General features: G+C 34.2%; 1 non-coding gene and 1 pseudogene across 1 annotated transcript; both read right to left on the bottom strand.

The window, feature by feature from the left end:
- Positions 1-1,349: 1,349 nt before the first annotated feature.
- Positions 1,350-1,478, bottom strand: LOC114075414. The gene has a single exon (XR_003575865.1). It is a non-coding gene; the product is annotated as a U6atac minor spliceosomal RNA (small nuclear RNA).
- A 38-nt stretch (positions 1,479-1,516) lies between these two features.
- LOC107006508 lies at positions 1,517-5,840 on the bottom strand (annotated as a pseudogene).
- Between the last annotated feature and the right edge of the window lie 4,158 nt (positions 5,841-9,998).

The raw sequence follows: 9,998 nt of genomic DNA, 5'->3' as shown, positions 1-9,998 counted from the left end.
TTTTTTTCTTTCTGTGTAATTTAACAACACTTACTATATCAGTAACATTGTTGTTTTATTAGAGATTGACTCATTCCACTTCTCAAGAAGTCAAACTATGGGTGGACATTGGAAGAAGAAGTTTGTGGTGTTGCTTTCACTGCCTCGGGCTTAGCAGATAAATTAAAAAAGACTGTGATTTGTTGTAGCATTTCTAGAAAGCTCTCAATATAATGTTCCATAAACAAAATGTAACATATGATGATGTTGGGTATGTAGCAAGAAATTATGGGAAATAGAGGGAAAGAGAGGAATTTGAAAAGTTGAGAACTTGAAAAGTCGTCTTGTACTTTAATGAAAAGACAATTGTCCCTCATCAGTGGTGGAAAGAAAAATAAGAGAGTTTAAATATAGAAACACTCCTATTAATTGTTTAAAGGGTTGGAAAGCGGGACCCCCTCACTCTTTTTAGTTGATTAACCCGACCCAACTAGGATCTGCGCACGACCCGTTTGATTTAAAAAAAACTTTCCCATTTTATTTAAATTTCCTGCCATTTTAGAAATGACTGTTCTCAAAATTGCAACTTTTAGGAACAGTCAGTACCATTTGAAAGGTTGCAAACTTTCATCAATGGTAGTGTGGATTCTGAAAAGGTTGCAACCATTCGGAACCTGTTTCTCTTGCCTATAAATACCATTCACTCTTAAGAATTTCTTTTACGAATAATTTTGATCTCTTCTTCTTCTTTTGCACAACAATTACTTCGTGTATTTTACTGTTTTTGATTGGTTCAATGACACCAGAGTTTTTTTGTATCTGTACTCTGGTGATTGAGATCATTTTACCCTGTGAGGTCATATTCAAATCAAACCTCGGATACTAGAGGGGAATAATTTCCTTAAGGGGACAATGTGAGTTCAGTGGACTTTATCTTTTTTTTTTTTCAAAATTTTCCAGATTCTATTACGTTAAAGATTTTATTTTTTCTTAATTAATTTTTGTTCATCTCTTGTACTGATTCAGTTAACTTTGGTACTTCGTGTTTCTGCAAATTTTTATCAGAATCAGTAATTTTATTTTTTAAACGCAGATTGGCAACAGATGAAACATAAATATGTTACTATTAGGCATAATCATCTTTTCTTTATTTTCATCTCAATACTTCAAGCTCGTGCCTTGCGCAAGATAGCTAAATTTAATTTATGAAATCGTTTTTTTTTAGGGTCTTTGTTATCCACATTGGAGTCCAAGTGATTATTTGCCTCCCTTAGGGCCCATTTGGGGTTAACACTCCGACCAAAGATTTTTCTATACCCAAAGCTAGATCCAGAGGCTTCTTGCTAAGAGAGAAGCAATATCATGGACTAGAACACATTTCTTTGTTGGTCCCACCAACTTGGAATGCCTTAAATTGTTGTGTTGTAACCGGTAAATTCCAAAGGTCGATTCCTTCCTTGCAGAGGGAGATGCACACTAGATGTCCTTTTTTTGAGCACAAACCATAAGTCAAGGGACGATCAACTGTTTTTTTGTTCTAATTAATGGCTGGAACATAGTTTAATTTTCGTACAAAGTTATTCTCATTAAAAAAAATGTCAACAACAATGAGAGCAACAAAGAAGGAATAGAAAACATTATGAGTAATTGGTTCGAAAGAAATTATTGAACTTGTTGGAAAATCTAACAAATGCTTGATTAGATTTGAGGTATTAGTAGACAACCATTGCAGTCCTTATTCTCTGAAACTATAACAAGTTTCTCCGGATCTATCGCATTGTAAAGTGAGAACTTCAAGAACTGATGGAGCTTTATTGTCTCAATACTACGCGTACGACTACAAAATGGCATAACCTTGATAAACTTCAATTTTATAAAGGAACTATGAATATGTTTTGTTCAAACAAGAGGTTCTTGTCTACCTGCAAATCAATGTTTTTGCGATAAAAATAAGCGTGGTACTACAAATACAGAAAAAGGAAAAATCGGGTTAGGTGGTAAGCTCAACAACTGTAGTAACGAAAGTGATGTCGTTGAGGCTGTAAGTAATCACATTTGACATAAATATATTGCCAACTGAAAACCTACCGGCATATCAGGAAATATCATTAGGTTTTTCAAATTAATAGTGGATCTTAAGCGGTTATCTATGGGAAGGAATGTTTTGGAATAAAAGAACTTACTGTCAACCATCTACATTCCATCAACAGTAAGGAAATGTCTTTCTCTTCTAGCATCAAACATTAAATCACCTGAATACAAGAATGAGGAATAATGAAAAAGAATAAGGCTAAGAACATTTATTTACAGGGCTTACAAACTAAACAAGTAGTGATGTCCCATCCCTGTAACACCTTATATATTAGACAAATAAAAGAAACTAATATTTAACCTCATCCACTAAACTAAAACTATATGAGTGAATTAAAGGGAAGTGAGTCAACAAATAATTAATCGGGTTAATTAAAAAAGTCATGACCGCCTGAACAATCAAGCTGATAGGTACAAAACATGAGATCTATTCAGAATCAACATAAAAAGACATGGAGACATTTCAGACTCATAAGTAACCTTGATGAACCAGAATGAAAATATTAGCTCATTAGCATAATGAGAGCGCAAAAGATCTTTCTCTGTATTTTCATTCATTTCATCTAATTCATTAAAGTAGAGATCAAGATTTGTGTGTTCAAAGATGACAAGTCCCTTAACTTAATTTTTATACGATTAAAACCCCAGAAATCGTTAGATGTCAAAAATATGGAGCAACAATATCAAAGCAGCATGTATCACCTTCGAGTGAATACCGATGCCCATCGAGATTGCAGGGATTATTAATTTTGACAGTGCAAAATTTTATTTCCCGAACGGATAACGTACTGCCTCTCATTAGCTGTTGTACCCATTAAAAGTTTAGCCAAACTTTATGTTCAGATGTGATTATGGTATTTCTTATTTTCCCGTAATTGACAAGTGTTTTGAATTTTTTTTGTGGATAAGAAAGTGAAGGATTTATGCCTAAATATGTTATAAAACTACTTATCCGATTGGGCATCATGACCAATCCTATAGTTTGCCAGAAGTTCTCTATAGTAACTCTTCGATTATAAAACTCAAACGCAATATTTGCAGAACATTAGAAGAGTACGTACTAAATTGGACATCTCTGAATATTTTAACGCTAGACAGATTGTTAATCCGGTATGAAAACATTAAACAAATTATGTCAAATTGTCCTTAATTGGAATCATTGAATCTATATGGATTTTGTGGTGATAATCTATGTATGTTGTTCAAACGATTAAAACCAAAATATCCATATAGATTCAATGATTTTAATTGAGGACAAATTAACATTATTTGTTTAATGTGTTCATCCCGGATGAACAAACTTTCAGCGTTAAACTCTTGAGAGATGTTAAATTTAGTATGCAATCTTTGCATATTCAGTATTCACTTCACTTAAGTTTTATCATCGATTAAAATCTACAGAGAACTTCTTGCAAGCTATAGGGTTGGTCATGCCCAGTCAGATAAACAATTCTATGACATACATTAGGGCTTAAATCCTACACTTTCTAATTCGCAGAAAATTCAAGTCACTTGTCAATTTCGGGAAAATATGACAGATCATCAGTATGTCTGAACACAAAGTTAGATTGAACATTTTAACGACTAAGTAGAGCTAGTATATTATCTGTGAAGGAAATGAATCTCTGCACTACTGAGCTATTTAAACGACTATACTCCTCGTTGTCATAAACAATGTTGTTGATAGGAGTCACGAAGTATTCTCAATCCTTAGAGAGAGTAGATTTTTTGAACATGTCTGTTATGGACAATAAAGAAAGAATTTGGACAATAAGAGCAAAGGTAGCTTACTAATACTATCAATTTCTAATATTGTGTCTCAAATTTTAATTGTTTTTCTTAAATGTGTTTTCAATAAGAAGACTGTAGAGGTGTCACAGAATTGGTCTTGGTTTCTCATGTTGTTCAAACTGTATTACTATTTCTACTTGAAATCATAATGTCAGTTGACCACTCAACAACAAAAAAATACACTAGAATTTTTGTGCCATGAATAAAAAGAAACTTAAGAAAATTTGTTGTCAAAATTTAAAAGAAACATATATAGAAATAACAAACAATACCATAAACATGTGCCTATTGTTCTTTATTGGAAAAGTCAAAACCCCTTGGAGAAATGAAATTGTTCAGAATAATTACAAGTTTTTTCGAAATTTAGAAAGGTCACCATCTTTCGGAAAAGTTATAATTCTTCATTTCTTTTTAGATCTTTTAAAACCCAAAGAGTAATGCTATTCTATTTTGTTGAGAAACAATACATGGCTAAAAAGGGGTCGAAATTACCATATGTCTATACCGATAATAAGTTTAGTTGTAACTATAACTGTTATAGACAATTTTTCTTTTTCTTTTTTTATTTATTCTTTCTTTAATTTCCAATTATAGAAAGTTATATTTCATGAAACTCTTTTTTAATGTGATAATATATGATTTTCAATAATATATTATTTTAAAAAATTAGGGGTCGGAAAAGAGAAAAATTAAGGAGGAGATTACAATTAAGGTTGGGAATTGAATAATCTCATCAAAAAAATTTAAAAATAAGTAGTCAATGCTTATCCAAGGTTATACTATATAATTACATTTTGCAGCAATTTTAAACTATAAAAAAAGAAGAAGAGAGAAATAAGAAATTTAAGCGTAAAGTTTACTAGTGTTGTATTTACCAAACAAAATTATTCATCAAATTAGAACATAAAACTTAAGAAATGAAATTAGAATAAAGGTTACATACAAAATTTAGACTTTGGTTGCCCTTTAATTATCTTGATTTTTTTGTTTTGATGTTGTTGAATGTATGTATATTTTCATGAAAGGGCTAATGCCACACTACTTATATAGTGACCATGGAGTTGACCATTTAAATTTTTTCTATTTTTGGTCAGAACATAGAAAGAATATATAAAAATTAATTAATTAATGACATCTAGACATTATAGAAAATAATGTCATAGTAGATTATTCATCCTAAATAGGTTTCTGATGTCATGCTAAAATCATCAGTGACGTAATAATTTATTTCTTAATATTTGAAATATATATAGTTCCTTGTTTCAATTTTTCACACCTATTTTCCACTAATCCATTTACAATTACTATTTTCCTTTTTATGTTTTTAATTTTATTTGAATCCCAAAATGATAAGGAGAGCCGCGATAAACTCACATGCATCATCACAACGACAACTATACGTTAAATGAGATGTTATTTATGTCTCCACCTTGCATTTTTATTTTATAGGAGTAGAATTTAATAGGTATTTCTTTTCATTATGAAAATAATTTATATTGATTTAGCTTAATTACTATATAACTAAGTATTTTTCCCAGGCCTCGCTCGATCATAAATAATAATTCCGATGAACTTTCAAATAATCTTTTACTAATATATGTAACAACTATTATCCTAGATAGACAAGAATTATGACTCTCTAGAAGTTCAGACGCACCTACGGATCGTAGGTTTGACCAAGGTCTGTAGACCAAGTTCTTCGAACGTGGTCCAAAAAAAACCAAAGATCCCAAACGACAACTACGACCTACATGCAATAGGTAGGACCACGGTCGGTCGATCTTGGTCCTCAAAACCCCTTCTATATAACAAATGATTAAGAATAGGATGGACCTTAGGTGGGACCACAGTCCGTGGACCAGGTCCGTTGATCTTGGTCCACAGACCATTCTCTATACAAACGATGGCCAGGGCCAACGAATCCTAGGTAGGACCATGATCTATGAAATAGGTCCGTCAATCTTGGTCCACAAACCCATTCTCCGAACCAAACAACGGTCACGACCTACAGACTGTAGGTAGGACGATAGTCCGTGGATGAGGTCCATCGATCACTTTGATAAATGTTAAGTCGGGGGTCTTTTGATATTTTCCTATTTCGTTAACCCTTAAGTTACGTCGTTTAGACCCTAAATCATGAGATTTTATTGAGTATAAGCCAAGAAACATAAATAGAACTTACCTAAGTTAAATTCATTATTCCAACTTTAAAAAATAAAAGCAAGAAAGGATAAAAAGGTCAAGAACCCTAGTTCACAAACGCAACAAGATTCCATCAGTTCCAGCCCCATAATCAAAATATTTCTCCATGAAATTCATCACCAGGTATGTGATATTTCACTAGTGGGTTCCTATCGCCCATTGAGTCCCTAGAATTCAGTAAGTTTCTTGATTTACTCATCGTGAATAGACATAGGATTTCTAGAATTTCAGCAGATAATCATGAATTAGTTATTAATATGTTCCAAATCACATTACCATGTTGCTAGTAGGGTTATTGCATATATTTCAGAACCCTACCTATGTATTTATTTAGTTCATGAATTACACATGTTGGGTCAGATATTTCAGTTATAAATTTCTCAGTTATTAATGCATCAATATCAATTTAAATGTTGCATTCCCAGTTTGCATATTCAGTTTGAGTTATCTAGTATATCATGTATTAGAGAAACTAAGTCATCATGTGTTCATTACTTAATCCATTGGGAATAGCATACTAACTAGTTGCACTAGGGTTCAACGTCTCACAATAGCCCCGAAACTACTAGCCAAGTAAGTTCTAACTCCCCTCTGTGGGAATCAGTTCAGTGATCACGCCAGCATGTCTTTATACATGTGGCAGAGTATATTGGGTCTTCTCGATGCGGCGTATACATCATACTCCACATTTAGCTCATGCGGTTTTATTATCGGTTATTAGTAGCTCGCACAGTTTAGTAAGATTCTATTGCATTGACCTTTTGATCAATATATTCAGTTTTTGGTTTCAGCATGTTATAAATTGGTCATTGCATTGACTTTTCTCAACATTAAGTATCTTTAGTATGTTCAGATTATTTCATTGCTTTATTGCCTTTTTCAGTTATATGTTAATTTAGCTTTACTCTATCCTGCATGCTTAGGACCTTTTATATTCTGACGCATAAGTGCACTACATCTTCTGGTGATGTAGGTTCAGGTTCTTATCATCCAGATCAAGTTTAGATTTGTTCCTGATCTCCAGTTCAATAGAATCAGTGGTGAATCCTCAATCTTCGAGGACAATACTCATGAGTTTTTTTCCAATATTCTTAGCCCTTTAGTTTCAGTTTTTCTAGACTTAGCTAGGGCATGTCCCATCATTTCTAGTCACTTAGAGGCTTATTTCAAGCATAGTTAGTGTGTTAATATCCTCTTTGTATCAAACTCATCAGTTTTCATATATCTTTGTTACAATATATGGGTAATCCATATCTTTTCATTTTAATTATGATTTATCTTCCAGATCAATTTATTATTTTTAGTATGCATATGATCATGCCAACACGGTTAGCTTCGGACCACTTGTGGTCTTAGGTCCCGTGTCACCATCTCTTGGGTAACTTGGGGCGTGACAAACTTGGTATTAGAGCACTAGGTTCAAGTTACCTATGATATCTAAAAATCTGCACTAAGTAGAGTCCCTCTCATGGGTTTAAAGTGCACCACATATAATGAGAAGGAGACTACAAAGTGTTTTAGGAAAAAACCTTATTGTCTTGTTACTCATTTCGTGCGTAAGGTAAGATCTAATTCTATTCTAACTCAATGTTCTACATTTTAGATCATGCCTCCTAGTATAGCTAATGCTAGAAATGTGAACGCAGTTCCTCTAGTCCCAGATCAGGAAGTCTCGATTGCTGAGTTCAGGAAGTCCATTCAGAGGTTGGCTTAGAGTGTGGCAACCAAAACAATCAGATTCAAGCTCCTGTGAATGATAATGGTGGATCAGCAATAGCAAGGGTTTGTGAGTTTGTTAGGATGAATCTTCCTATATTCTTAGGATCGCACACTGGTGAAGATCCTAATAGTTTCTTGGATGAGATCACGAAGATCTTCGAGGTGATGCATGTACTTGGGAATGATCGGTTTGAGTTGACATCATATCATACCAGCTGAAAGATATGGATCATCTATGATACACTCAATAGAAGGATAATAGGGGTACAGATGCAACTCCTATTACTTGGGATTGCATTAGTGAGACCTTCCTGGACAGATTTTCCCAATAGAGTTTATAAAAGCAAAGGCCTAGGAATTCATCCACTTAAGGCAGTGTAACATGACGGTCTAAGAGTATGGGCTCAAGTTTAACCAAATCTCCAGGTACGCTCCTTACATAGTTTCTGACTCCAGGGACCAAATGAATAAGTTCTTGTATGTAGTGTCAATTTTGTTAAAATAAAGTGCAGAAATGCTATGTTACTCGGAGATATGAACATCTCTAGGCTTACGACTCATGCTAAGAAGGTTGAGGGTACTAAGATTAGGGAACAAGCCAAGGAGAATTAGAAGGATAGGACTGGGAAATATGACTATTTTTAGCAGAGTCAAGTGGTGGAAATCGCTCGCAATTACAACAGAAGTCTTTGACTTCAGCCACTTCATCAGCTAGTGTCCTATCCTCAAAGAACATGTATGATTAGATAGATAGATACCGGTATCTAAATCTCAGGAAAGTGTTTGGGGCACCACGACTTACCCCACATTCCTTAAGTGTGGTATGAATCATCAGGGCGAGTGCCTTGCAGGTAAAGAAGGATGCTTTTGGTGTGGGACAATACTGTTATAGATTGAAGGATTGTCCTTCTAGACAGGGTCAAAAAGGAAATAATGGTAGAGCTCAGCCTACAACTTCAGCACCACCAGAAAGTCTCCCTAATCAGCAGGGTAACTCATCTGGTGCAGGTGGTGGTCAGCGCCAAAATAGGTTGTGTGCCCTTCAGGTTCTCCTGGATCAAGAAGGTTATCCTGATGTAGTCACTGGTATGTGACGAGTCATTACCTTTATGTGTATGCATTATTAGATCCAGGGTATACTCTCTCCTTTGCAAAACCTTACATAGCAGTCCAATGCAGTATTAGTCCAGAAAACTCTCTAAGAACCTTTCTTAGTCTCTAGTCTAGTTGGTGACCTAGTCATAGCTAGACGGGTATACAAAAATTTCCTTGTCATTGTTAGAATTGGTAGACGTTGATGTCATTATAGGCAAGGATCGATTACATTCCTATTATGCCATTGTTGATTGTAGAACAAGGATTGTTTGTTTTTCAGTTACCAAATAAATCAATCTTATAATGTAAGGGTAGTAGCTTAGCGCCTATGGGTCAATTAATTTCTTACCTTCAGGCCAGAAAGATTGTCTCTAAGGTTATCTATAATCTAGTTGGGGTTAAGGATTCTAGCTCTGTAATACTAACTCTTGAGTCGTTTCCAGTACTGAGTGAGTTTCTAGAAGTGTTTCGAGAAGATCTTTTTTGAGTTCCTCCCGAAATGAAAATTGACTTTGGAATTGATCTCCTTCAAGATGCCCAACCTATTTATATTCCTCTTTTAAAAATGGCTCCAGTAGAACTTAAGGAATTGAAATAACAATTGAAATACCTTCTAGACAAGGGCTTTATCAGACCTATTATTTCTCCATGGGGTACATTGTGTTGTTCGTAAATAAGAAAGATAGTTCTCTCAGAATGTGCATTGACTATAGTCAATTGAACATGCTCACAATATAAAATAAGTATCCCATCCCCAGGATTGATGACTTGTTTGACTAACTTTAGTGTGCTAATCATTTCTTAAAGATATACCACATATGAGGTTATCATCAGCTCCGAGTTAGACATAGTGACATTCCAAAAACATCTTTCAGAACTGGGTATGGTCGTAGTAAATTTGTAGTTATGTCGTTTGGACGAACCAATGCTCCTACAACTTTCATGGATTTTATGAACAGAGTGTTCAAACAGAGCTTGGACTTGTTCGTTATCATCTTTTTTGATTATACCCTCATTTACTCTAGAATGAGGAAGAACATGCAAGTTATTTGAGAGTTGTTCTGCATACTCTCAAAGATTGCCAATGTTTTGCTAAGCTTAGCAAATGTGAGTTCTTCTTG

This window comes from Solanum pennellii, chromosome 12, assembly GCF_001406875.1.
Source record: "Solanum pennellii chromosome 12, SPENNV200".
NCBI lineage: Eukaryota > Viridiplantae > Streptophyta > Magnoliopsida > Solanales > Solanaceae > Solanum > Solanum pennellii.
The sequence above is the reverse complement of the archived record's forward strand: the minus strand, read 5'-3'. Positions and strand labels throughout refer to the sequence as shown.